The following is a 25,909-nucleotide window of genomic DNA, read 5'->3' on the forward strand; positions in this document are numbered from 1 at the left end:
TATTATTTTTAATATTTATTTACTTATTTAGTGATTTATTTTTGAAATGCAGACTTACACACACACACACACACACACACACACACACACACACACACACAGATCTTCCATCGGCTTGTCACTCCCCAAATGGCTGCAACAGTCAGAACTTTGCTGACATGAAACCAGGACTTTCTTCCGTGTCAACCATGTGAGCAGTAAAAGCAGGGTCCAAGGATTTGGGTCATCCTCCATTGTTTTCCCAGTCCATAAGCAGGGAGTTGGATTAGCAATAGAGCATCCAGGACTAGAACCAGTGCCCACATAGGATGCTGGGAACTCAGGCAGAGGATTAATCTGTTATTCCAGTGTACCAGCCCTTGTTTTATTATTTTTAAATTTTGTTTATCTGTTTATTTTATTTGAAAGAAAGAAGAGAGAGAGAAAGAAAGAGAGAGAGAGAGAGAGAGAGAGAGAGAGAGAGAGAATATTTCCATCTGCAGGTTCACTCTCCTAATGGCTGTAGCAGCCTGGGTTAAATCAGGCAGAATGAAGGAACTGGGAACTCATTCTGCGAATGGCAGGAATCTAGCACTTGAGCCATCATCTGCTACATCCCAGGATATACATTATTAGCAAGAAGTTGGAACCCAAATGCAACTCAAACACAAACATTGGAATATGGACTGTGGATGTCCCAAGTGTTAGTGTTTTATTTTCTTAAATATTTATTTTTTTATTGGAAAGGAGATTTACAGAATAAAGGGGAGACAGAGAAAGAACTTCCATCCTCTGGCTTACTCCCCAAAAGGCTGCAATGGCCAGAGCTGAGCTGATTTGAAGCCAGGAGCTTCTTCCTGGTCTCTCACACAGTTTCAGGGTCTCAAGGCTTTAGGCCACCCTCCATTACTTTCCCAGACCACAGGCAGGGAGTTGGATGGAAAGTGGAACAGCCGGGACACAAACCAGCACCCATATGGGGTCCTGGTGCTTACAGTTGGAGGATTAACTAATGAAACCATCGCATCCCGAAATAATATCTTCACTATTGCATTGAACACCTGTTCCAGAGGAAGAGGGAATGCCAAAGGTATTATCCCAAGTTACAGATGCTATTCCTTTAATGCTCTTCAATCAATAAAAATTGAGAATGTAGCCACTTTTAAACATATTGTTGATTACTAAATCCTGGCCCTGGAATGTGACTTTGCTCTGGAAATAAGGAATGGGTATTCCTGGTAGCAGAAGTATCAAAATTATAGCATCGTCATTGTTATCATCATTACTGGTGTTTATTTCTAGATGTGAGCTTTCTGGATGAAGGGATGAAACTATTTCTTTACCTACCACGTTCCTGAATGAGGTGGATCAGCTGCCCAGGATGTATAAAGATCACACTGTAACCCCATTCTTGTAAGAAGGGAAAGCCTGTATTTGTTGGCCAGCAAAGGAGGCAGAAAGTGTGACTCAAATCTGGGGAAAGGTTTATGGAGAGAGCAGAGAAGCCTGACCGCACACAAACCTGCAGGGCAATTTCTGATTGGTGGAGCCCAGGGTAGCGCCACACGGAACTTAGGAAGAGTGCAGCCAGCAGATGTCGCAATCTGCTGGACCTTTCACTTCCCAAATCTCTCTGATCTAGTTTCTGCTTGTTCTCCAACTTTTGCTGCCAGGCTAGGATGGAGGGGGTGGAAGGAGAACTTTGGTCCCCATATTACCTGTGGGTCACAGTTCTCCTTTTTTATATGTGTGACCCAGTTTCAACTAGATATCTTAAAATAACAGAAACTTTTATGAAATGCAATGAGACCTTTATTAGCAGAACCCATTGGGAAAGTACAGGAAGGGGAAGGTAGGGAGGGGGAATAGACTGGGAAGCATTTATGGTTAGAGGTGTCAAGAGGAGGATGAATTAAGACAGAAATGACACATAATCAGGAACTTTTGCTATTTACAAAGACTACTCTTATTTACATGACCTGGCTGCCTCTCAAAAGTTTAATTTCCTCCTCTGCTTTGTTAGTACCAGGGGCTCCAGCTGGATGGCTTCATTGACTGTCAAACATCTCTCTGGAAACCCGAATATGACTCTGGGCTAAAAGGTAAAAGGATCCTTCCAGAAAATACTAGCTTTTTAAAATTGTTTTTCAGAGGCATCACAAGGCAAGACCATATAACATTATCAATTCTATCAATAAATAATTCTCCTGACTAAAGTAAACAGTAATGCATGGTAGGTGACAACAGAAATGAATCATTCACGTATACAAGTCATAGGGTAATACTGTAGCTTCTGCCTACTGTAATAACTCACAGCACAGCATCTAGGGTAGTGTGCTGAATAAAGTTTGTGGAATCTCTTTAAGTGAGACATTATAGATAGTTTTGGAAATCTGAAGTGTCAAGGATATCACTAGGTGTTTATTTTATTATTTGAAAGGCAGAGTTAGAGAGAAAGGGAAGGACTGAGAGAGAGAGATCTTGTATCCTGTGGTCACTCCACAGATAGCTGCAATGACCAGCGCCAAGCTGACCTGAAGCTCAGACCAGGGTGACTGCAGGGATGCAAGGTTTTGAGCCATCCTCTGTTGTCTTCCCCGTCCTTAAGCAGGGGGCTGGATCAGAATTGAAACAGCTGAGACGTGAATTAGAATATTGGATGCAGGCTGCACAAGTGGATACTAAGCCTATTATGCCATGGCACCTGCCTAGGTTGTAGCTTTCAAAACCTAAATTAAGCCATATTAAAGGAACACTTGAAGTTCTACTGTATAAATTAAAATCTACAACAAGTTCCAGTTCGGAAGCATGAGATGAAAAAGATTTCAGAACTTCAGGGCAGTGGACAATCATGTGGGAGGCAAAGGCTGAAGCATGCTCATTATCAGATACACTCAGACCCACCATGTGTACATATGAATCTCAGGTGTACAGTAGGTGCGACAAATATCCACACATGCACATTTAGAAATGTCATGGACAGTCATGAATGGGAAATCAAGGACTCAGTGCCTGGTAGGGCTTTACATGGCATGAACTTGACAGGGTTGAGGGCGCACCTAGCAGTGGCTGGCTTCAACAAGCTGGTTGTCAAGTCAAGTTACACTTGGGTCTTTTTAGCACCAGGGAATGAAATTACCATGAGCCAGGCCATCAGCCACAGTAAGAGCATCCCTCTGCTTCAGGATTCTTGAGCTGTTTCCTCTTCTGGCTTCTGAATCACATCTCTTCTTGTAAAAGGCCAATAGCCTTTTTATGAGTAGGGAAGGAGGGACTGGCAGGTAACAGAGTGCAGTATGCAAGGATAGATCATATTTCTATAAATTGCTAAGGTAATTCATTAATTTTTTTTCAAGTTTTATTTGTTTATTTGAAAAGTGGAATCAGAGAGAAGGAGAGGCAGGGAGAGCTCTTCCATCTACTGATTTACTCCCCAAATGACCACAGTGGCTAGGGATGAGCCATGCCAAAGCCAGGAGCTTCACCCAGATTGGATTTCTCATGTGTGTGGGGGAATAGGGACCCAAGTACTTAGGTCATCCTCTGCTGTTTTTTCAGATCATTAGCAGGGAGCTGAATTGAAAATGAGACAAACAGGATTGGAACCAGAACCTACATGGAAGGCCAGGGGCCTAGGTGGCAGGTTAACCTGTCATGCCCCAATACTGGCTCCATGTCAGTGAGTTTTAATGCTGGCATTCTCTAGTAGGACTTCAAATTGATTCCTATGGCCTGTGCTTCTTTCTCTGGTATGGGAATTCCAAATTTTTTAAGGAAGTAGATTTTGCAAACATCTTTAAAGAAAGTTATGGCTTTATTTCATCTTTATGTGCTACATCACAAACTTCCCAGAATAATTCAAAATAATTTCTTCCACACATCTCTTTTGGAAGGCAATGACCTGAGCACATGCTGATTTTACAGGAACAGTAACTGAAGAATACTGTCGGTGGTTAGGGGAATAAAGCTGTTTCAATGTTACAAAGAACTGTCTACCTAATATAACAAAATAGACTTGATAAATAAAATCCTTATTTCCACAATTTTAAGACAAAGACAGGAAACTTAGTATGAAAGACACTGTACTGCATCTGTATGAGCATAGCTAAACACACTGCAAACCTTTGCTTCCTTACCCTGACTGGAGAGGCCCCTTTGTTTTTCTTCTGAGCCGTGTAGTTTCTTGCAGAGTTCTAGAACACCTGGACTAAAGGATTAGACAGAGATGGATGCTGACTGAGTTATTGGTTGTTAAAAAAAAAAAAAAACAGATCTTAGAATGGAAGTTTTACAACATCTTGAAATGCTTGCAAGGCAGGGGTCAAGGGCAGGAGAAAACAGAAGGGGTCCTTCAAGGAGAGCTGGGAGGGCTTCAATGTGAAGAAAAATCTGTAACCATCAAAATGTGTGGGCAATTGATGGAGGAGACCTGGAAACCTATTGCCTGAAGCACGTAAGTGCCAAACGGGACCTGTGGACTGTGCACTCAGGGACCTTATCTCTGTGGGACCTTGCACTCACAGTAGTGCTGTGCTCGCCAGCAGCAGCGTCAGTGCCACTTGCAACATGCAAGAAACATGAACATCTGGACTCCCTTTTACCTGCAAATTTGGAAATTCTGGATTGAGGAGTTGTAATATGCATTTTAATAAAAGCTCCAAGAGACGAACACCTGTTACGGTTGAAAACAATTGGAACTATGTTTCTCCTAAGATCTCATTTTATCCTGTAACATTTACATGTTGCAAGGTGTGTGAATGAGTATGTATTTATTTATTTTTAAAACTTGTTGATTTTTATTGGAAAGTCAAGTATACAGAGAAGAGGAGAGACAGAGAGAGGTCTTCCATATGCTGGTTTACTCCCCAAGTAGCCACAATGGCCAGAGCTGAGCTGATCTGAAGCCAGGAAGCAGGCACTTCCTCCAGGTCTCCCACATGGGAGCAGGGTTCCAATACTTTGTGCCATCCTTTTCTACTTTCCCAGGCTACAAGCAGGGAGCTAGAAGGGAAATGGAGCAGCTGGGATATGAACTGGCACCCATATAAGATCCTGGAGCATGCAATGAGAAGACTTTAGCCACTAGGCTAACACACCAGGCCCATGAGTATGTATTTATAAAAAAATGAAAACAAACAAAAAACCTTTTAAAATAGTATTAGTCTTTGAGCTTCTTTCTGTTTTAGCTCAATGCTGTTAGTGGAGGAAGGAATAATAAATGCAACAGTGGAATAATTAGGTAGCGATAAGTCATCTAAACCATAGAAGAAAAACCAGCAGGAAAGCATGCAAGTGATCTTTTTGTAACAGTCCAGGGTGTGAGTTCCTTGAAATCCTGGTGATGTAAAACTCACACGTGTTTGCATTTGGAGGGGACCTGGGGCAGATCTGGTGTGTCCTCATTTTACCAATTGGGAAGCTAAGTAAAGCAGCTATCACTGACAAATTCAGGTTCCTCAGCAAATTTGGGGCTGTTGTTGTGGCATAAATGGTACAGCCATAGCCAACAGTGCTAGCATTGCATATGGGCACCAGTTGAAGTGCTGGCTGCTCCACTTCTAATCCAGCTACCTGCAGATTTGCATGGAAAAATGACAAGAAATGGATTCCTGTGCCACATGGGAGACCTAGATGAAATTTCTGGCTCTTGGCTTCAGCCTGGCACAGCCCCAGCTGTCACAAGCATTTTAGGGAACGAGCTAGTAGATGGAAGATCTCTCTCTGTCTCTCTTTGTCTCTCCCCTCCGCCACTCTGCTGTACACACACACACACACACACAGTTCAGAATCCTGTGTCTCAGGAATTCTCTTCTCAGATAAAAGAGATAAAAACATAAATTGAATAGATATTCTTGATTATGGGAGGAAAAGAAAATGTTGTGCTGGCTTCTGCCAGAGGCTGTTGCCAAGAGGCTGATCATTGGAGGCAATGGGTCGGCACTTAGGACAGCACAGCCAACCAGGCCCCAGCTACAAAGCTGCCTGTGCCAAGGGAATGAGAGGCTTTCAGTCGCTGAGCCCTCCCTCCCAGATGCGCACAGCAAGCAGTACAGCCCCGACCATCTCTCCGGGAATGCAGTCAGTTCTGCAAGGAAATCGTAAGCAACTTGTCCAGGAAGGTTTGCTCTAGAGTGAGTACAGAGTTAAGCTTCATAGTAATCATTAATCAATCATGGTTGTTTTTACCTGTGCTTTCCATCTCTCCTTTCAGATGGCTTCTGGAGGAGCAGGTCTCATTCTTCAGGAGTAGTTAGCTGTCTCCTTGTCCTGATCCACAACATCTTCAGAAGGCAAGGGCTCGCAGTCAGGCGAGTCTTTATTTTCCCACCACCCCCAATGTCAAGATCTTTGCCTTTTACACAGTGAGGGCTCTATAAACATTGGGTACACACTGGGGGAATTAGGGAGAGAACAAATGCGAGAGCAATGAGGGAAAGTGGCAATTTGAGCGAAAAGCAGAAGGAAAACCATTTTTTTTTTTCAGATGAGAGTGGTAGCTGCTAAGAGCCAAATCCTTTTTAAATTTTACTTTTAGGAGTAAAGATAACCAGAGGGCATAAAAATGCATTGAGACCATCCTGAAATAAAGGACACAAAGCAGCTCATTATGTAATTTCAAATACAGGCAAAGAAGAAATCTTCCTGGATTTTCTTAGAAGAAAAGTGCCTTGGATTTGGATGTGCTCCAAATCAGAATCTGGATCTTTGGTGGAGCTGAACTATGCAGCTATGGTCCCAAATGAAAACTGAAACTCAGCTCACAAAAAGCCATCGATGAAGTGACAGTAGGATTCGGTGGCGAAATTATACAACGTGCCATGTTAGAACTAAAGCAGCTGCTGATGCGAAAGTGAATTTCTATTAGCAGTGAGAAAAAAATAAACCTGAATGTCAGTTTTAGGATATCTGGGAGCAAATTTCAATAGTCCTTATGGTTGTAGTATGTCTTGAAGAATTAAATGAATTCATACAAATCTTTTTCATTCTACCTGGATTTTTTTTCTTCTGTTTGGAGTCTCAACTAAGAAGATATTGACACAAAGTGAAGAAAAAAAATGGGAATCAAATCACCTTGGAAGAAAATCTGATCTAATACAGAAAAAGATAGAAATGTCATAGAAGAAATTATTCAACTTTTATTTTCTCTTTTACTTGTGTTCAAATAACTCATGCTATAATATACTGGGATTTTCACTTTTATCCTTAGTATTGAGTGGTTGGAAAATATAAACCAAACATATATAATACATAGTTTGACTTCCCTAGTAATGAATTTAGCACATAGTAAAAATTTTAAGAAATTAGATGCTTGAAATTCTAGCTAATGCTTTGGCTTCCAGTTTTGATCAGGAAGGCATAGTATTGACATGTTAAAAAAACAGCTTCCTATTGACAACTTTTTTAAGAAAGATAAAAATATCTTCATTGGTGAATCATTGGAATTGCAAGGAACTAATATTTTGAATCAATGATTGATAAACATGACCTCAATAAATTCTATCATTTTAAATTATGTGTATAACTTATTTGAAGTGCAGATAAAAGGAGAGTGACAGAAGAAAAGTAAAAATGACAGATATACACCATGCCCTGGTTCACTCTCCAACTGACTACTTGACAGGACTGGAGCAGGCTGAAGCTAGGAGCCCAGAACTCAGTCTAGGCCTCCATGTCCTTGAGCCCCCAGATGCTGTCTCCCAGGACATGTCAACAGGAAACTGCAATGAGGAGGAGGGTCAGGGATTTTATTCAGGTATTTACCTATGGGATGCACGTGTCCAAAGTCTTAACAACCATACCTATGCCTGCCATCACCTCTTTTTGGATGGTCTTTTTTGGTCAAAAGTTTCCTGAAATGGCTTGTGTTCATTTGGCAGCGCGTGACAGCTGACAAGGGCAGCAGACATGCTTTAATTCCTTATCCCGGCAGCTAATATAACACCTACAATGGCAAAAAACAGAAGAGAGAAAGGAAAGAACAAAAATCAAGAATCTATGTTTTGCTGTCATATTTAAAATATTCCTGATTGATCATTTTCTTGAAAAAAAAGTAACGACTTGCCTTATATTCATAACCATTTTTACTAGGGATGAGGGCTTATGAGGATTAATGTATGTGTTACGAATCTTTTTCTTGTTTGTAGTGTTTATTCCTAGAGCATGTTGAAACAATAGAGAATGCACAAATAAATCGTGTGCTTTGAATTTGCAGAAGCTAATTACTAACCATCCTTATGCTAAGACTGTGGGTTTTTAAAATGAATTATAGTAGTTGTGTCTATTATTGTATTTGGACAAAAATTTTTCAGTAAATTGCCAATGAACTAGAGTTTTCTAACAAATGACATGATCACATTCTTGAGAAGAAGCTCTGCTTCCTCCCTGCTTACTTAGTGAACAAGACTGAGAAAATACTGCCATCTACCTTTCTGTTTGTTTTTCCATTCCTTATTCTCAGAGGAGCCTACTGGGCTTCAAAATAAACAAAAAACAAACAAAAACCACTTTTAAGAGTTGTAGCCCAGAGTAAGTAAAAAAAAAAAAAGTTTGTGGAAAATGAAATCAAGGGCAAGTTTATTTTGGTGCAAAGAAATTTTGAAATTCATTCATAGATTTCAAAATATGCATTGGCCATTAACTTTTTGAAGAGCCCTTCATTTTGTATAGATTTCCAATTCCTTACCACACACACAAAAATTTATCTTTTTATTCCACTTTTTATGAAGTTGTATCTTCAGAACTCGGTTGTGCTCAGAGTATCAGCTGGAGGGGCCAGAGTTGTGGTGCAGCAACTTTAGTATGTGTTCTGAGTACTGCTTTAAGTCCTGACTGGTCCACTTCTGATTCAGCTCCCTTCAAGCGAATTACATGGGAAGATAGGGGAACATGCCCAAGATATTTGGGCCTGTACTATCCTCCAGGGAGACCTAAACAGAGCTCCTGGCTCCCAACACTGACCTGAGCCAGGCCCAGCAGCTACAAGCACTTGGAGATAGTGAAGGGAAGTTCTCAATCTTTCTTATTTTCTCCCTCTCTTTCTGTAACTCTGCCTTTCAAATAAACAAATACATCTTCTTGAAAAACTGCAGTGGAAAACTGAGTTTGAAATCATAACTGGAGTTAGTAGTTTACATATAATTGTATTTAAATATTTGACTGGTTCATTGAAATTGCCAACCCAGAAAATAATTTCTATGTAAATGGGAGGTTGAATGCAGAACCGTAGAGATTGGAGGCTAGGTATGCCAGGTAAGGGAGGACTGAGAGGGGATAGAGTTGCAGATGATGCTGACAGGCATCTGGGGATTTTGATGGTGAAACAGAACAAGGTTCCATAGGATTTGCGATATCTGAGATAGATCCAGAAAACAAAAGTTTTAGAATGCAAGGACTGTTCTGGCACAACCACAAGTGCAGTAAGGTTGGAGCATAAACAATATAAAAGGAAAGTTAACGCTGAGATGGGAAGTCAGATCAGACTTTCTGGAGGCTTTGAATGCCCTTCTGAGGCACTTAAATTTATTTTCCAGGAAATGCAGCGTCATTAAAGGCTGTTAAGAGGGTAAGGTGAACAGATTGTGTTTTTGAGAAATGCTCATCACAGATGGAGAATGGATTAGTTTGAAAAGACCATAGGGAAGAGGCCATTGCAGACAGTCAGCTCAGGAATGACAAGTCTGGTAGAGCAATGACTAGTAGATGTTCAGAGACATTCTACAGGCTGAATTCACGGCATTTGGACAGTTGGCTCTGTGTGAGTAGGAATAAGTAGATGAGTGGATGGCATCTTGCCTCAAGGAACAGGACATCTACAGTGAGTTGATGTCTTTTAATGAATGTATAAATACCGCAGTATTCATTGACCATCAAATTTATTTATTTATTGAGGCACAGAGACAAAATAATAACAATTATCTGAATGAACCTGTGTTATCTAAAGAGTTCTCACCATTACAAAACCATGGGACCAAGTTTGAACTTATGAAGTTATGACTAAGGATAATATTGTAACATCTATGTTCAATATCCTTCATATGTGCTCCATAGAGAAATACGTATTTATCAATGGGGAGTACATGAGAGAATCATATGAAACCAGGACTGATTTTTCCAGGGATCAAAGAGATTTGTATTAAATCAAAACAAAATAAAAACATTATGGGAAAGGGTCAGGATGAAATGAGCTGATCATGGAGAGCATGAAGTGGCATGCAGCACCAGTCCCTACGTCTTCTGGCTTGGGCCACAGGGATACTGCTTAGTTTAAAAATGAAGGAATATGGGTTCAGTTTTGGATATGTCAGAGTATAAGGTGCAGACACAATGTTCAGTAGGTATCAAGAAGTAGACATAGAATGGTTAGTACAAGGCTCAAGAACAATGTTCAATATACTTATTTGGGAGTTACTCAAATACTGAAAGCAGTTAAAGTCACCAGTGTCAATGAAAGAGTTCAGGGAGAATGTGAAGAATGGAAACTGAAAATTATATTGAATAGAATCCTGGGAACATTAAACTTTAGAAACCAGCAGTTGTGATGGTGGTTACATTAATCTGCATGCAAATCTGTAATAGTGTATTATACAATACACTTCCCCAAAGTATATATACCAACTGCAAGATCCAGGTAAGACCTATAGTTTAGTATAGTGTTGTACTAACAGAAATTTTCTTGGTTTTGATAATATACTATAGTCATGTTACATATTGGGAGAGTGAGGTTGAGGAAAGCTGTTTCTGAATGTTCTTATAGTGTTAAAATGAAAAAAAGATCTTGTTGCTATTGCTGTTATTAAATAAACTACAACATTATTGGGACATGCCTAATTAAACATGCTGAAACATGCTGCCTTAAAGCTGCCACACAACCTAGAGTCAGATAGTGTGTGCTGATATTATCTTACAGCTATCTTGAGCAGTGATCTAATTTCAGGATAATTTCAAAGGAATGTGACCAACTGTGGAAACTAAAACAACTGGGACATTCATGCTACAATTTGTCTCCCATAAGTAAAACCTATATCTTTATAGAAAAAAAAGAATTCATAAAGAGCAAAGACAATGGGACAATTTGGGGAATAAGGGGAACCAAGAGGCAGAAACAGTGCTTCTGTGAGGCTAGGAGACCTCAGAGTGAGGAACATAGGCTATTTCATTCAAGAGCTGGCTTGTTCCTAGAGCCTTGGAAACAGACTACTACCTCATTCAGGTAGTTCCATAGAAAAATAAGTAAGGGTTAGGTAAAACTAGTTAGACCTCTTTGATACTGTTCTTATGGCAAAAAATATATATATACACTCATAATCTTTAGATGTATTCTATCCACACAGCTCCTAGAGCATGCCCGAAGTATTTAAGGTGCATTTGTTTCTATGGTACTAAAAATGTGCTATGTGGGCAAGCAACATAGGCCCTGGACCTGTTGATTAGAAGCCCATACTTAACATATGCATGTTAAAAAGTATAGACATGGTCCTGGCTCTGGTCCATCCTGCCTTTCTACCACTTTGTAACCACCATCAGAAAATTAACTAATCCAGAAGACAGTTACCACCTGCATTAACCACACATATCCGAAAAGAACAGTGGAGAAAAAGTACACTAAAATTTATAAAATTTTCTAGGTACAAAATCTCATTTTAAGATATCTTTTTGAGATAAAGATGGTCAGGGAGACCTCAGAGAAGTTGGTGTGGCCAAGAGCACCCAGAATGAAGTGCAGATTCTAGACAGGGAATGTGTTAAATATCTCAAATCTGGCTTTGTTTCCAGACTCTGAAACAATGAGACTGAACTAGACATTTCTTGGGAGCTTTCAGTTTGTTCCAGGAAAGATGTCCTTCGCATACTAGTTTCATGGAGGTTTGTGTGTTAAAGAACAGTCCACTCTTTAAGAAACGAAAAGTGTCTCTGTGTGTGTGTGTGTACATTTATAGAAACCAAAGCAAAATTAGTCTTCCTCCACATGATGATTTGTTTTCATGCTGGTTTTGGACTAGCAGGTGAGAGGCAGCAAAGTCGTGGGCTGGCTTACGGATTGAGAAATCCTATGGGTGAACTTGGCGGAGGAGTGGTCTATCTTGCCTTTCTACCACTTTGTGACCACTAACAGAAAATCAACTAATCTAGAAGACAATTACTACCTGTATTTTGGGATAACCACACATATCCGAAAAGACCAAGGCTGTGTGCTCCCTCTTTATTGTGATGTGGAGAGCCCTTGAGAATGGCTGCACCACAGAGAGCTCAGAGGAGAGTCCCTACTAGGCTTCCTTGTCTCATGGTAGGTCCTCCTCTGACAGCAATTTCTTGCTCAGTGTCACACTGGAATATATATATTCTATGACTGAATCACAATTAAGCTAATAGAGTTGTAGTAAATACATCATTCTCAGCTGTGACTCATGAGAGCTGCATTTAGCTACATTCCTTCACTACAAATCACCTCACTGGGCCTGTTTCTTCTTTTATAACACATGGGTAATGTTTGCTACACATCCAGTGTGAGGATTGGAGTGAGAGACACGACTTCAAAAGTTGGATGTTTTAGGGATTACATGAGATTTTGTTTTCCAGAGTGCTTACAACATGGAAACACCACACAAACATAAAGCATTTTACTATTGGTATCTACAATAACAAGATTTGATATTTTTCTTAAAAAAAGATTTGCTTATTTTACTTGAAAGAGTTACATTGACAGGAGGGAGAGACAGAGCGAGAGAAATATCTTCAATAAGCTGGTTCACTTCCAGATGACTGCAACAGCCGGAGCTGAGCAGATCTGAAGCCAGGAGCCAAGAGCTTCTTTCAGGTCTTCCATGCAGGTGCAGGGGCCTAAGGATTTGAGCTATGCTTAACCATTAGCAGAGGGCTGGATCAGAAGTGGAGCATCCAGGATGGGAATAGGCACCCAAGTGGGACGTCAGTGAAGCAGGTGGAAGATTAGCATGATACACTGATGCACTAGCCCCATCGAGATTTTATCTTGACCGAAGAGCAGAAATATCAAGTATAAGTATATAGCTTACTTACTTTAAAAATGCTTTAAAATGGGTAGGCATGGTTTAAATTGCTGCTTGGAATTTCACAGTACACGGAATGGAGTCCTGCCTCCACTTCCTTCTAAACCAGTTCTCTACTAATATGCAGCCTAGGAGGCAACAGATGATGACTCAAGGAATTGGGTCCCTGCCACCAATTTTGGGGTACCCAAGTGGAGTTTCTGGTTTCTGGCTTCAGCCTATCCTAGCCCTGGGTTGCAGGCAACTAAGGAGTGAATGAGCAGAATCAATCTCTCTCTCTCTCGCTCTCTCTCCATCCCTCTCCTTCTTTCCCTTCCTCTTCCTGCCACTCTCCTGTCAAACAAATGAAGTTTAAGAAAGAATGTTGTCATGTATGAACAATGTAGTAACTTCCAGTAAAGTTCAGAAAGCTTTCTGTTTCCCTCAGAATGAAGAGAGGGCTTTGAAGGCACAAAGGGATATTTGCCTCCTGAGACAAACTACTCTCTGTGATCCACTAGGCAAAAACACAGATTGTGTGTTCCTTGTTCCTCTTAATATTTGTATTATAGCACATTTTAAAAGCAAATAGCAATGTCCTCTGGTGCGACTTCTGTTTGAACACTTCACAGGCTTTTTAATTCAGGACTTGTTATTTTATTAGACTTCAGAAACATTACCCTGAAGGAACCACATTCTTTTTGACTCTTTGAGGTTCTGCTTTGCTCCCAAAATTTTGTGGGAGGACAGATGGCACGCATTATTTGGAAGACTGGAATAGAAACATGAATACTTTCATTTGCATCCAACTGGATCCAGTTATAGTAATTCTGAAAATGATATAGAGAGCATTACTAGGTCAATTTCTAATATTGTTCCATCATGAATTTGAGCTCTGTGACAGTATGTCTGTGCCTAATATGAGTATTAGCGAAATATAGCTACTCCCATGACATTTCTGGGAAGTTATCTAAACACTAGATATTTCCAAGTTACTGTGGATTTTTTAGAGCCTCATGGCATCTTAAAAGGCTCTTTGTGTAGGGAGGATTAAACGACTGAGACTGGAAGAGGGTCACTTTGCACTGAAAGTGGCAACTAGCACACCAATACTGTATAAGCATAGATGATGCAATTTGATGGAGGTAAGGAGGCAAGAGGTAAACTATTCTTGGCACATTTATGCAATATAGCTTTATTTGGGAAGTTTATTCACTTACATATTTGGAAAAACATGCTTTCAAAAATTTGTGCAAATCTGTTTAACAGTATATAACCACAGGATGGTTCAGACATCAGAATATAATACTGCAAAGCGAAGTGCCTGGTACAACTCTTGCTGTCTGGGAGATGCCAAGATATATTATTCTTTTTCCATATATACTATCTTTCTTTCCTCTAACTCATAAAATATCACCTAGTATCACCCTCAGATGCTTACCTCCTAAATCTGAAAGACTACACTTTCCTTTCTGTCACTGTTCTCCCCTACCCAACTCCAGATAACCTGTCAGACTTTCATTCTGGAACTGCTGATGTCATTTTACATGTTTCCCTAATGCAGACATAGAAATTCTCAGCAAAGATCAGAAATTAAAATTCTAGCAAAAAAAATTTTTTTTTTAATTTAGCCAAATGAATGCAGGGTAAAACAGTTACTGTTTCACATCTTCAATTGTTTTCAAAGAGCATTTTTTAAAAAAGCAGCCTTTTACATGATGTGTACTATCCTAAGTACTTGGCACATATTAACTCAGGAAGGAGCTAGTTATTATCACCATCCAGTGATAACAGTAGCTATTTTACCAGTGAAGAGTTGATAGCAAACTCACCCAAGCCAGTCAGCAGCAGTCCTAGAACTAAACTGAGGCACTCAGTTCTAGGAACTGTACTCAATCACTGAAGAACTTTGTACCTGTTGTCTCTTTTAATTCTAAATACAACCCAATGAAGTTGCATTGTTGAAACCCCAATCACACAAAGTAAACTGGGAAGTAAAGCTTTGAGCATAAATGGATTGCTTAAAAGTTCATCTGGGTAGTAGGAATGACTTTTCGGACTCAAACACAGGTCCATTAGATAGTCCATGACGTTAGGTACATGCTTGGCTTAGAGCCAACCTGAAGAGGCCATCTCTAGCCTTGGCAAAATTATTCTTTGCTAACACGTTCAGATTTTTTTCAAGCCATATCACACTGTGGGAACTCGATAATTAACAATAATACACTATGATGTAAAAACCTGCTAAGGTTTCAACTCAAAAACATTTCAGTACAGCTCTACCACTTTCTAGACATAAGGCTTTGGATCATTCTATTTAGTGTCAATAAATTCTACCCCATATACTTTTAAGAGGAATTCAAAGTTAATATATCAAAACTATTCATGCTGAGACTATAGTAGTCAGCAAAATGATAATGTCAATAAAATAATTGTCCTGAAAACAGTTTTTAGCAATGTTGTCTGGAAGGTCTCCCCAAGAGGCCACTGAACTTATCTGGACAATAAGACGCTGAACTTTATGCTAGGCATGTGTTTGCAAGGAATGAATCTCAACTGAACTTGAACTATAGTTATGCAACAAGGTGGAGGAATCCACCATGGGGGAAGGGGTATGGAGGGGAGGGGGGAATCCCCAGCGCCTATAAAACTGCACCACAATGTAAACAACAATAAAATTAAAAAAAAAAGTTAATTAATTTGAAAGTCAGAGTCAGAGAAAGAAAGACAGAGTCTTCCATCTGCTTGCTCATTCCCCAAATGACTGCAATAGCCAGCTATGAGCCAGACCAAAGTCAGAAGTCAGGAGCTTCAACAGATCTCCCTTTGGGTGAGAGCAACATAAATATTTGGGTCATCTTCTTCTACTTCCCCAGGGTATTAGCAGGGAGCTGGTTTGAAAGTGCAGCAATGAAAATAAGAACCAGTGCCCACACGGGATGCTGGTATTGCAGGAGGTGGATTTAATCACAATGCCAGCCCCTATTACATAAACTTTCTGGGCTACTATTTTATCCATCTCAGGACAGACACCTTATTAGTAGCATGAACTAATATGAAAGATGAAAACTATTTTTATCTGAAAGTCAATCAAATCCTAAAAGTTCCTAATTTATTCTAATGAAGTAATTTAGAGACATGGTGGGTAGGTTTAATATGTGCATGATTTCTGTGTGCTGTTTAAAACCGAATTTCATTAGCATTTTAATTCCTGTTTTTAGGACTGCATAAGAAGCACCTCATGGTTATAATCACACCTTGAGAATAAATACAGTTCAATGATGTTCAGCTATGCTGTGATCTGACACTAATGGGATAGGTCTTCTACATGTATATTAAACTAAGTGAGTTTTTTGAATGGCATTACAGGCTCTTTTAAAAGAAACAGGGATTTTGCAAGATGTTATTTTGTACTAACTGTAAATTTTATAAAAGCCAATGGCTTCTTTTTGCTGTTTATAACAATGTCGATTGGTCAAGCCAAACGAACTCCAGGAGGAAATAATTAGTAAATTCAACGTTGATTTTTCATCTTTGAAGATTAGTCATGGTAGCAAGTCTTTGCAACTATGTGCTTCAGGAAATGAAATTTCTTTTAAAAGAAACAACAGCAATTAGTAACTCAACATGCAAAAAAAAAATAAGAGATTCAATCTCTTCAAGAAGTTCATGGGAAATGGAATTAAAAGACAAGTTTATTTTACTGCAAACATTTTTGAAATCAACTCATGCCTATTTTTTTCATAATGCTCATATTCTGTAACCTTTTTAAGGATCCCTTCTATGTACAGATTTCAATTTTTTTTTTTTGCAGAAAAATAAACTTCTCTTTTGCTCTCATTTCCCTGTAAACTTTTTGAGGTAAGTTAATACAAAATAATATAGCTTGATCACTAGCCTCTTCATAATAGGTTGTAAGTAGCATAATTTAGCTACAACAAAGCCAAGTAAAGGTAATATAAAACATTGCAGGAATATTTGATGCTTAAGTCAATTTGTGATGCATTTTAATTGATTAATTTATTTGCAAGGCAGACAGAGATAGACACAGATCTTCCATTCCACTGAATTATGTCCCAAAATCCTGCAAAAGCTGGAGCTGGCTAGAACAAAGAAGAGCACGCGTAACTGGATCCAGGTCTCCCGCTTGCAGGGCAGCAACCCAAGAACTCCAGTTCACCTGCTGCCTCCCAGGACGCATATCAGGAGGGAGCTGGATTAGAAGCAGACTTAAACTCAAGAACCTGCATGGAATACAGGAATGGAAAACGCACATCCCCACTATGTCATGTTTTAATGAGTAGTTCTCCTTACTGAAGTCTGAATGCTTTATATGGATATATGGAATTTATAAAACTAGACCAGTGCCTCTGACTCTATAGTAAGAAATTACTTCTTTATTAATTGTTTTACAAAGATTTATTTTTATTGGAAAGTCAGATTTAGAGAGAGAATGAGAGACAGAATGATCCTCCATTTTCTGGTTCATTCCCCAACTGGCTGCAACAGCCACAGCTGAGACGATTAGAAGCCAGGAGCCAGGAGCCTCTTCCAGGTCTCCCACCTGGGTGCAGGGTCCCAAGGCTTTGGATCATCCTCTACTGCTCTCCCTAGGCCACAAGTAGGAAGCTAGATGGGAAATGGAGTAGCCATAATACGAACTGGTATTCATATGGGATCCTGGCGCAAGGCAAGGACGTCAGCCACTGAGCCATAGTGCTGTGCCCCATTCAACTTTTTAAATGCTGCATCTGTCTATTTTTTGGTCTGCAGTGGAGAAATTATACCACCTATGGAACATCACAATCATTGAACTTCTGTCAAATATGTATTTTTCCTGTACTAAAGAGTCTAGAGAAGAAAAATGCAATGAGAACACAGATGTGATATTAGCTCTAAGCATAGTATACTTACCAGAATTCTATTACACACTGAGTCATTCATTGATTTCCACAATGAGATTCCATCATTAGTGATCCCTAGATTACCCTGTGCCCTGCCCTCCAACTCAATTCCTGGTTAAAGGAACGTGAGCATTTCTCATTTTAATGTCATTCATTGCTTCATGGTATGCTCTCTGGATTTCCCAATACCATTAAGAACAGTATATCATAGTCAAAGAAAAAACTTTTGTCCAAATGCTAGATTTAAATAAAAAAACTAGACAACCTGAATGGAAGTGAATATAAGTAGCATAATAAAACTTTTAGCACATTCATCCAACATACATGGAGGCTTCTACATAAAAACCTTGGGCATAATTACTAGGACTTGCAACTAAATATCTAAGTAGGTATATATACCGTTTGTAAAGCCCACTTACAAGCAGATTTTTATTCTAAAGATACCTACATCATTAAAATAACGCCACCTATAATATCACTGTTTTTATCAGTGGCACCATAACTTTTTGTACTATGAAATGCTAACCTCATCAATTTTAATGAAAAAAGGTTAGACTTTTAAAAATTATTAAGCTTTGCTGATCTCAAAACCACTCTTGGTTAATCTAAAGAATTTTAGGAGGGAGACAGACTATCAAATATAATTATTAATATTTACTAAGGGCCAACTGTAAATGAGTTATTTCTGTTAATTTAGGGAAGTACCCTATATAGTCAGTCCTATTATCATATCTTCTCATTAGAGATGAGAAGGGTCAGTATTGTGGTATAAACCACCACCTGTGATGCTGGCATCCCATATGGGAACCAGTTCAAGTCCAAGCTGGTCCACTTTCAACCCAGCTCCATGATAACATGCCCGGGAAAGCAGCAGAGGTTGTTCCAAGTCCTTGAACTAAAACAGGTCTTTCACCTGTGTGGTAGAAACCCAAGCCTTGGGCCATCATTTGCTGTCTTCCAGGAGCATTAGTAGGAAGCTGGACGGGAAGTCATAACTCGCAGGGACACAAACCAGACACTCCAGCATGGAATGCAGAGTCTTAAGCCGCAGCCTAACGTGCTGTACCACACCAGCTCCCACCCCCAGCCAAATGTCATTCTTCATTATATCGTGAATGGAGTTATCAATCTACTTACTGAAGTATTCATTCCTAGTGTATAGATGTGTGTTTATTTCTGTATGTTTATTCTATCCTACAACTTTAATAAACTCATTAGTTCTATTAGCTTTGCTATAACTTCTTTAGTTCTCTGTATATAATACTCTTATGTAGAATTTTTACAGGTTAGAAATAGTTTACAGCTGCTGGAAATTCTGAAAATTAAATATGTATACTTTTAGGTAGAGGAGCAGGTAACAAAGAAAATACTATCAAGAATAAACAAACGCTGCATTTAAGTAAAAGTTCACAATGTAAAACGGAAATGATTAAAGAATAGAAGGACTGAGACAAGGTTTCCTCCTGCTGGAGAAAAGTTGACTCATGGAGTTTCTTCATTAAATACGGTGAACACTGTCTAGTATTCAGAATCCCCTGGTTACATTTAAAAAGCTATACAGCTTTTGTCTTAAAATGTTAATTTGCAAGGAAACAGGATTTTCACTCCTTGCAACTCTATATTTGATGATCCGAAAATATGGGAGAAGGCACTGTTTTTCAGAATTCCTTCAAAAGCAAAATCATTTGAAAAATCTTCATTAATACAGGCACCCCTGTTTTACTCTTCACAATGACTCACTGCTACCTTTCTGAGATTTGTCAGAAGCACTACATGGCTCTCGCTGCATTTAGCACAGTCTCAATAGTCTCCCAGCATTCAACGCTGGTTGACAAGAGTAATAACTCATGTGGAACAATTCACTGCCTTCCTTAGACAAATCATTTAGCTAGATTTAAATACTAAGGCATCACATACAGATTTATCTAACTGCTTATTCAAGAATATGAATCTGTCATTAGAGTATTTTACCAGATTTTAATAGCATTATATATTTATATTCTCTATATATTATATTCATCAACACATTACATCTAATATATATACATATAGATGCATGTATACATATTTGTTATAATCATTAATATATTATATATCATATATATATAGCAGTTAGCAAGGAAAAACAGACCTTCCAGCTGCTGCTCCACTAACAAGATTGCCCCAAGAGATGCTCTGGAGGCAGGTGCTTTCTCCAGGTCTCCCTTGTCGATTCAGAGGCCCAGGATCTAAGTCATTTTCTGTTGCTTTCCCAGACACATTAATAGGGAGCTGGGCCGGAACTGCAAGCAGCTAAGACTTGAAGTACAAGTCCCTATGGGATGCTGAGGCACTGTGGGCAGCGCCTTAATACCCTTTGTCACGCTAGTGGGTTCTTCGAAATTTTTGAGCCGCCCACATTCCTAAATGGTACAGGCGTAGTTGCTCAGAATGTTAACTTCCTTGAAGTACACGGACAGAGACGTCCAGCCCACAAAACCCTTTGAGACTTGCAGCTGCAGGCAGCCTTTAGGAGGTCCACTGTCATCTGCTGTCACAAAGTTCCAAATGGGACACGAAGTCCTTGTTCTCCGAGGTGCACAGAGCCCAAGGATCCCTCTAATGGTCACAGGCCCGAACTGCCGATCGCACAGTCCCAGCCTTTATGGAGGTCTCTGTTTCACGGCAAAGGGAGAGAGAGATTGCGCAGGCGCAAGGGAGCGAGTGACGCGGCCGCCGGGAACCTTAATTTGGGGGTCCTGGCCTCCAGCAGGTTCCCGCAGGCCTGCGCCCCTTGAGCCTGTTCCCCTTCTCGGCCGAGTTTTACGGCGCTCCCCGCCCTGGGTTCGGAGCTGACTATCGTCCTCCCACGCCGCACTTACAAGGTTAACAGAACCTAGGGTGGGTGGGTGGGCGGGCGGCCCGGTGGATGACAAATCCCCGAGGAAGCCAGCCCCCTTGCGCCCGGCCGCCCGAGGCCCGGCGCGCGCGCGTGACGTGGCGGCGGCGCGCGGCCTGGAACGCTTTGTGAGCCGCTGGCGGCGCGCGGGGAAGCTCGGGACTTGTCCGAGTGGAGCGCCGCGGCGTCGCGTGTGCGAGGGAGCGGGGCCTGGGCTGTGGCAGCCGGGTGGTGCTGCGATCTGGAAGGCACAGGTGGGGCGGCGGCGGGCAGTGGTTCGACCTGGAAGGCACAGGCAGGCGGGCGACCGGGGTACCCTGGAACCCCTTTCTCCCTACCGCCCCTTAAGTGTACTGGGGGGAGGGGGCGGGGAGTGGGAGGGTGAAAGTGGGCCGGGCCGCTCATCCAGGTTTCAAAGAGAGAACTTTTGATGGGAAGGGAACAGCACTTCCGGAGAGAGGTGTTTTGAGAAGTTGTTTTTTCTGATTCTGCTTCTCGAACGCGAGGCGTCCTTCTCCCCCTCCCCCCCTTGCTGTTGGGATGGGGCGCGCCCCGCCCCCCCTCCCCGGAGCATCTCCGTGGACGGTCCGCGCTGGTCACCCGCTCTCCCCACCCCCGCTGTTGACTTCAGCTTCGGAAATTGCTGGCTGTTCGCCCTCCCCCGGCGCCGGAGGGGCCTGTCCGCAGCCGGCAGCTGGCCCGTTAGGGTTCCACAGCATTCCTTTGGCGCTGTGGAATGCGTTTGCTCCTGTTGAGTAGGGGGCTTGCACCGCCGAAGACTCCCTCCCCATCTCGGTCCGCGTTCTACGCCCGCAGAAAGTTTCTCCGCCCTGTCTTGTGACTGACAGGGCAGGCACTATTGCGTTGCTGTGGGCTTGGCCCAGTTTCTGAGCTCGGAGGGCCAGGATGGTCACTGCAGGTCTCTGGTGGGATCCTGCAGGCGTGACTCATTGTATTGTAATCGGTCGGTTTGCGTTCTAGAGTGTTGTGGCCTCCAACTACCAACCTGCCCTATGTAAGGACTGTAACATTTTGCCTTTGAAATTTGCAAGTCAGTTTCAGTGAACAACAGATTTTTCCAGAATCCTGATGCATGCTCCTTTATAATAATAATACTGTTAGTTTGGAGGTTTTATGTCCGCGTCACCTTTGAAACAGCAGGCCCGTGTATGGCTTGATTTGTGGTTTAAGTTCTCACTAACAGGTTAGATAGGATGGAACCTTCAGGGAAAGTTGCATGTACAGGTTTTAGAGAAAACCACCCGTGACGAGCATCTCTCCATTCTCCCCACCTTAATAAGGGGGTTAATTTTGATTTTATTTTCCTGAGATTTGTTGCTTAGCATAGTGAATATAGCTAACGGTGGAGTACTGTATATTGCATTATTGAGAATAAATCTCAAATGAGTTCTTGTTTCAAAAATGATCAAGTATTTGACTTTATGGATAGGTTAACTTTATTTCATATTAGAAATGATAGCATTATTTTGTACTCCATAAGTATAATCAATCAGTGTGTAAGTTAGGAACTCAAATGCCCCCTTGTTTGGTGGAGAGCCAGATAGGTGGGCGGTGGAGCCACCTCTGTTGCTAGCATTAGGAGCTCAGAAGCTGTACTGGAAAAGATGACTCCTGTCGGCCAGTAAGCATGATATTTGCCTTATCAGGGTTTTTGGGTTTTGGACTATCATGGCAAGTATTTTAATGTAGAATTTTATTTCTTGAGTCCTTTAGAAAGCACATGTATGCACGAGTGGGTTTCCAAAAGTTTATGACTAATATAATGAAAAAGCTGCATGGATTTCAAAAATCTTGCACCAAAAGAAACTTGTAGTCTCATTTTTCACAGACTTTTTAAACCTTAATAAAGTTTGAAATATGTTTTTATTAGGACATTTAAAAATTAACACGTAATTCATCATTGGTATCTGGAAACGGAATAGATTATGGTAACCTTTTTAATACTTCGGGTTGACATTTGAAAAATATTCTGTTTCCAGCTTTGAAAATCAAACATGTAAAATCATTTAATAATGGCTTTTATCTTTCAAAGATACTAAATAAACACTTAGTTCTGTTTAGGAAAGATAAACCTTGAATGTGTTGCTTAATGTCTTCTGACCTCTGAGGGTGAGTGTAAAATTTAAAGATATATTTACTTATTTGAAAGGCAGAGTGACAGAGTCAGGGACAGATAAAGATTTTGCATCTGTTGATTCATTCCCCAAATGCCTGCAGGAGTGAAGGCTGAAGCAGGAGATGGCAGTGCCTGCTGTGGGTAGCCACTTGACACCTGTGGGTACCGAGGACCTGTAATGGAGCTAGTTGGAGTTGAGATATACTTAAAAATATATATACATCTATATATATATATAAAATACACATATATACACATACATGGTAATGGAGATTTAGTAGAGGTGAAGTTAAACTATTTCACCAATGTTTATAATGATTACATATGAACATATTTTGGATGTATTTAATAAGTAAAATAGTATTGGAATTAATTTCACTAATTTCTCTTGACAATGTGGCTATTAGAAAATTTATAATTACATGCATGGCTTGCTTAATAATTCTATTGAGTAACAGCTCTAAAGCTTCCACTTATTCCTTTTAAAAGATAATTAAAATGTTTATATTCAGCCAGTGCCATGGCTTAATGGACTGGGTCTCCGCCTGTGGCCTTGGCATCCCCTGTAGGGGACGCAATAGGGTCCTGACAACTCTGCTTCTAGTCCAGCTCCCTGCTAATGGCTTGAGAGGGCCCAGAGGAGGCCCTGAATCCTTGGGCTCCTGCATGTGTGTGGGAGAACTGGAGGAAGCTCCTGGCTCCTGGCTCCTGACTTTGGGCCCACCCAGCCATGTGGCCTTGTGGTTATTTGGGGAGTGGATATGTGGATGGAGGACAGCTGTCTGTCCCCTCTGTAACTCTACCTCTCAAATATATCCTGCACATTGTTTAAGGAACTAAATATTTTTACAAGAATTGCAGTGAAAATTAGAAGTCCTGCCATTCCAAACTCTCCCCTGTCTCCCAGAGGCAGTTTGTACCGGTTTCCTTACCCAATTCTTCTGGTCTTATGTCTATAGTATTGTGCTTTTCTTGTTGTTTTTTATTTTCTACTAACATGCTAGAGGATAAGATGAAGTTCTAGTTCTTTCTGTACCACATGCCCACAAATTTTCTAATCATTGATCTTTGCATCTTTTCAGTTTGATATCATCACTTTATTAATATGGCAGTAATCAAAACTATGATTCCTCTGTATTTCTAGCTCCATGCCTTGTTTTTCCTGGAATTTGTAACTGTAATAATTGTCCTAATTTCCTATATATTTGCCATAAATTAACTGAATCTTCCCACAGTTGTGTGCATTTCTTCTCAAAACCTAGAAGTACATAAGGTATTTTATCAGTTTTAGTGTCTGGAAGAAATCTTTTCGGGAGCTTTTCCTCTGCTCTGGATGAGTTGCATATCTGCCATTTCAGAACTCTAACCTCAGCCTCGAGCTTCCTTCCGGGGTCATGGAATCCAGGAAGCAGAGTGCCTGATACCCAGACGGTCATTTGGCCGAGTTTGGCAGGCTTTTTTTGTTTTTGCTCAGAATTATGAATTAATTATACCATTCAAAATTTTACAATTGCCTTTTAGAAGTTTCTTATCTCTTTTAATTTATCTGTATAAAGTCTTGTAAGATGGTTCTTTGGAGCTTATTGTCCTGATATTTCATGGTATGCTTCTTGGTATGAAGTATCTTTTTAATTATTTTGTATTCATTTATCTTTCTAAGTTTGGAAATTTGCTTTTTCCAATTAATGGAGATTTTGTGAATTATTTCTTCAGCTCTTTCATTCTTTTTCTCTTATTTCTGAATGCTTTACAGTTCAAATGTTAGACCTTAGCTCCTGATTTTCTTACCTGTTTTTCCAACTCTTTGTGTATGTCTTTGGTTGAGGTTCAAAGAAATCAAGCGAGACTCCTAGGCAAGTGAAATGTCTTTATTCTTCGGTTAGGGAGCCACTTCTTGCCATGAACAAAGAAGTACCTCAAACAAAAGAAGTTTATTTATTTATTTACTGGAAATTCAGATATACAGAGAGGAGAGACAGAAAGATCTTCTGTTTGTAGATTCACTCCCCAAGTGACCGCAAGAGCCAGAGCTGCTCCAATTCAAAGCCAAGAGCTTGGAGCCTGGAGCCTCTTCTGAGTCTTCCACACAGGAGCAGGGTCCCAAGGTTTTGGGTCTTCTTCCACTGCCTTCCCAGGACAAAAGCAGGGAGCTAGATGGGAAGCAGGGCCATCAGGATTAGAACCTGCACCCATGTGAGATCCCAGCATGTGCAAGGTGAGAATTTTAGCTGCTAGGCTACCGCACCGGTAGCCAATTGGGGTTTTTTTATAGTAAGTATCTACGTGACAGTGGGCATCTGTGATGGTGGGCTTCTATTTGACACAAAGCAGAAAGCAGGTAGTGTAGATTAACAATTTATTAATACAGGTTTCTGACCTTATTACTTCAGTGCGAACAATAGTGTACAGAATGCTATGCCATAAATCTAACACTCCCAGAAAGTGCCTAGCTCCTATTTGCTTCTTGGTGTTTGAGGAAGCAGTGTTCTGATAACAGGGTGCAGGTGAGTCTCTGGAGGGTCCGCACTTCCAGGCACACAATTACCTTTACAGTGAAACTTTCAGTCTTTTTGCTCTGCTTTATGGACATTTAAAAATAATCGTTAACCTTATGTTTTCATCCCTGTTTTGAACTTTTGTTTTGAGATATTTCATATTTAGTATTCAAAAGTCTTTTTGTCAGCATATTCCAGTTTTGATTACTGTTCCTTTTGCCTGTTTTGGAGGGATGTTGCATTCTGTCTTTATTTTATGAATGCAGTATTTCTCTTTATGTTGATATAAATGATAAAAAGGTTTTCACAAGTTTTCATTTTCTTACACATTGTGAATTTCCAAAAATCCCCAAAAACTCCCATTACTTTTTAGGACTATGTAAAAGTAGATGAAATACTATTTTATCTGTAATGCTTTCTTTTCTCACATTTTGTGACTCACACACGGGCTCACACAGTGTCCCTCCCTAATGCTAGAGAGAAATGTCCCGAGACCACCAGTGGATTCCTGA

General features: G+C 40.5%; 1 protein-coding gene across 1 annotated transcript in view; it reads left to right on the forward strand.

The window, feature by feature from the left end:
- The first annotated feature begins 6,022 nt into the window (after nucleotides 1-6,022).
- Nucleotides 6,023-25,909, forward strand: part of SPART (spartin) — a 41,636-nt gene continuing 21,749 nt past the window's right edge. The window contains exon 1 of the mRNA XM_040991507.1: nucleotides 6,023-6,110. The gene's annotated coding sequence lies outside the window, so the exon portion shown is untranslated. The remainder of the gene's footprint in view (nucleotides 6,111-25,909) is intronic.

The sequence above is a fragment of the Ochotona curzoniae genome, unplaced genomic scaffold (assembly GCF_017591425.1).
Source record: "Ochotona curzoniae isolate NIBS_2020 unplaced genomic scaffold, NIBS_Ocur_1.0 contig_64, whole genome shotgun sequence".
NCBI lineage: Eukaryota > Metazoa > Chordata > Mammalia > Lagomorpha > Ochotonidae > Ochotona > Ochotona curzoniae.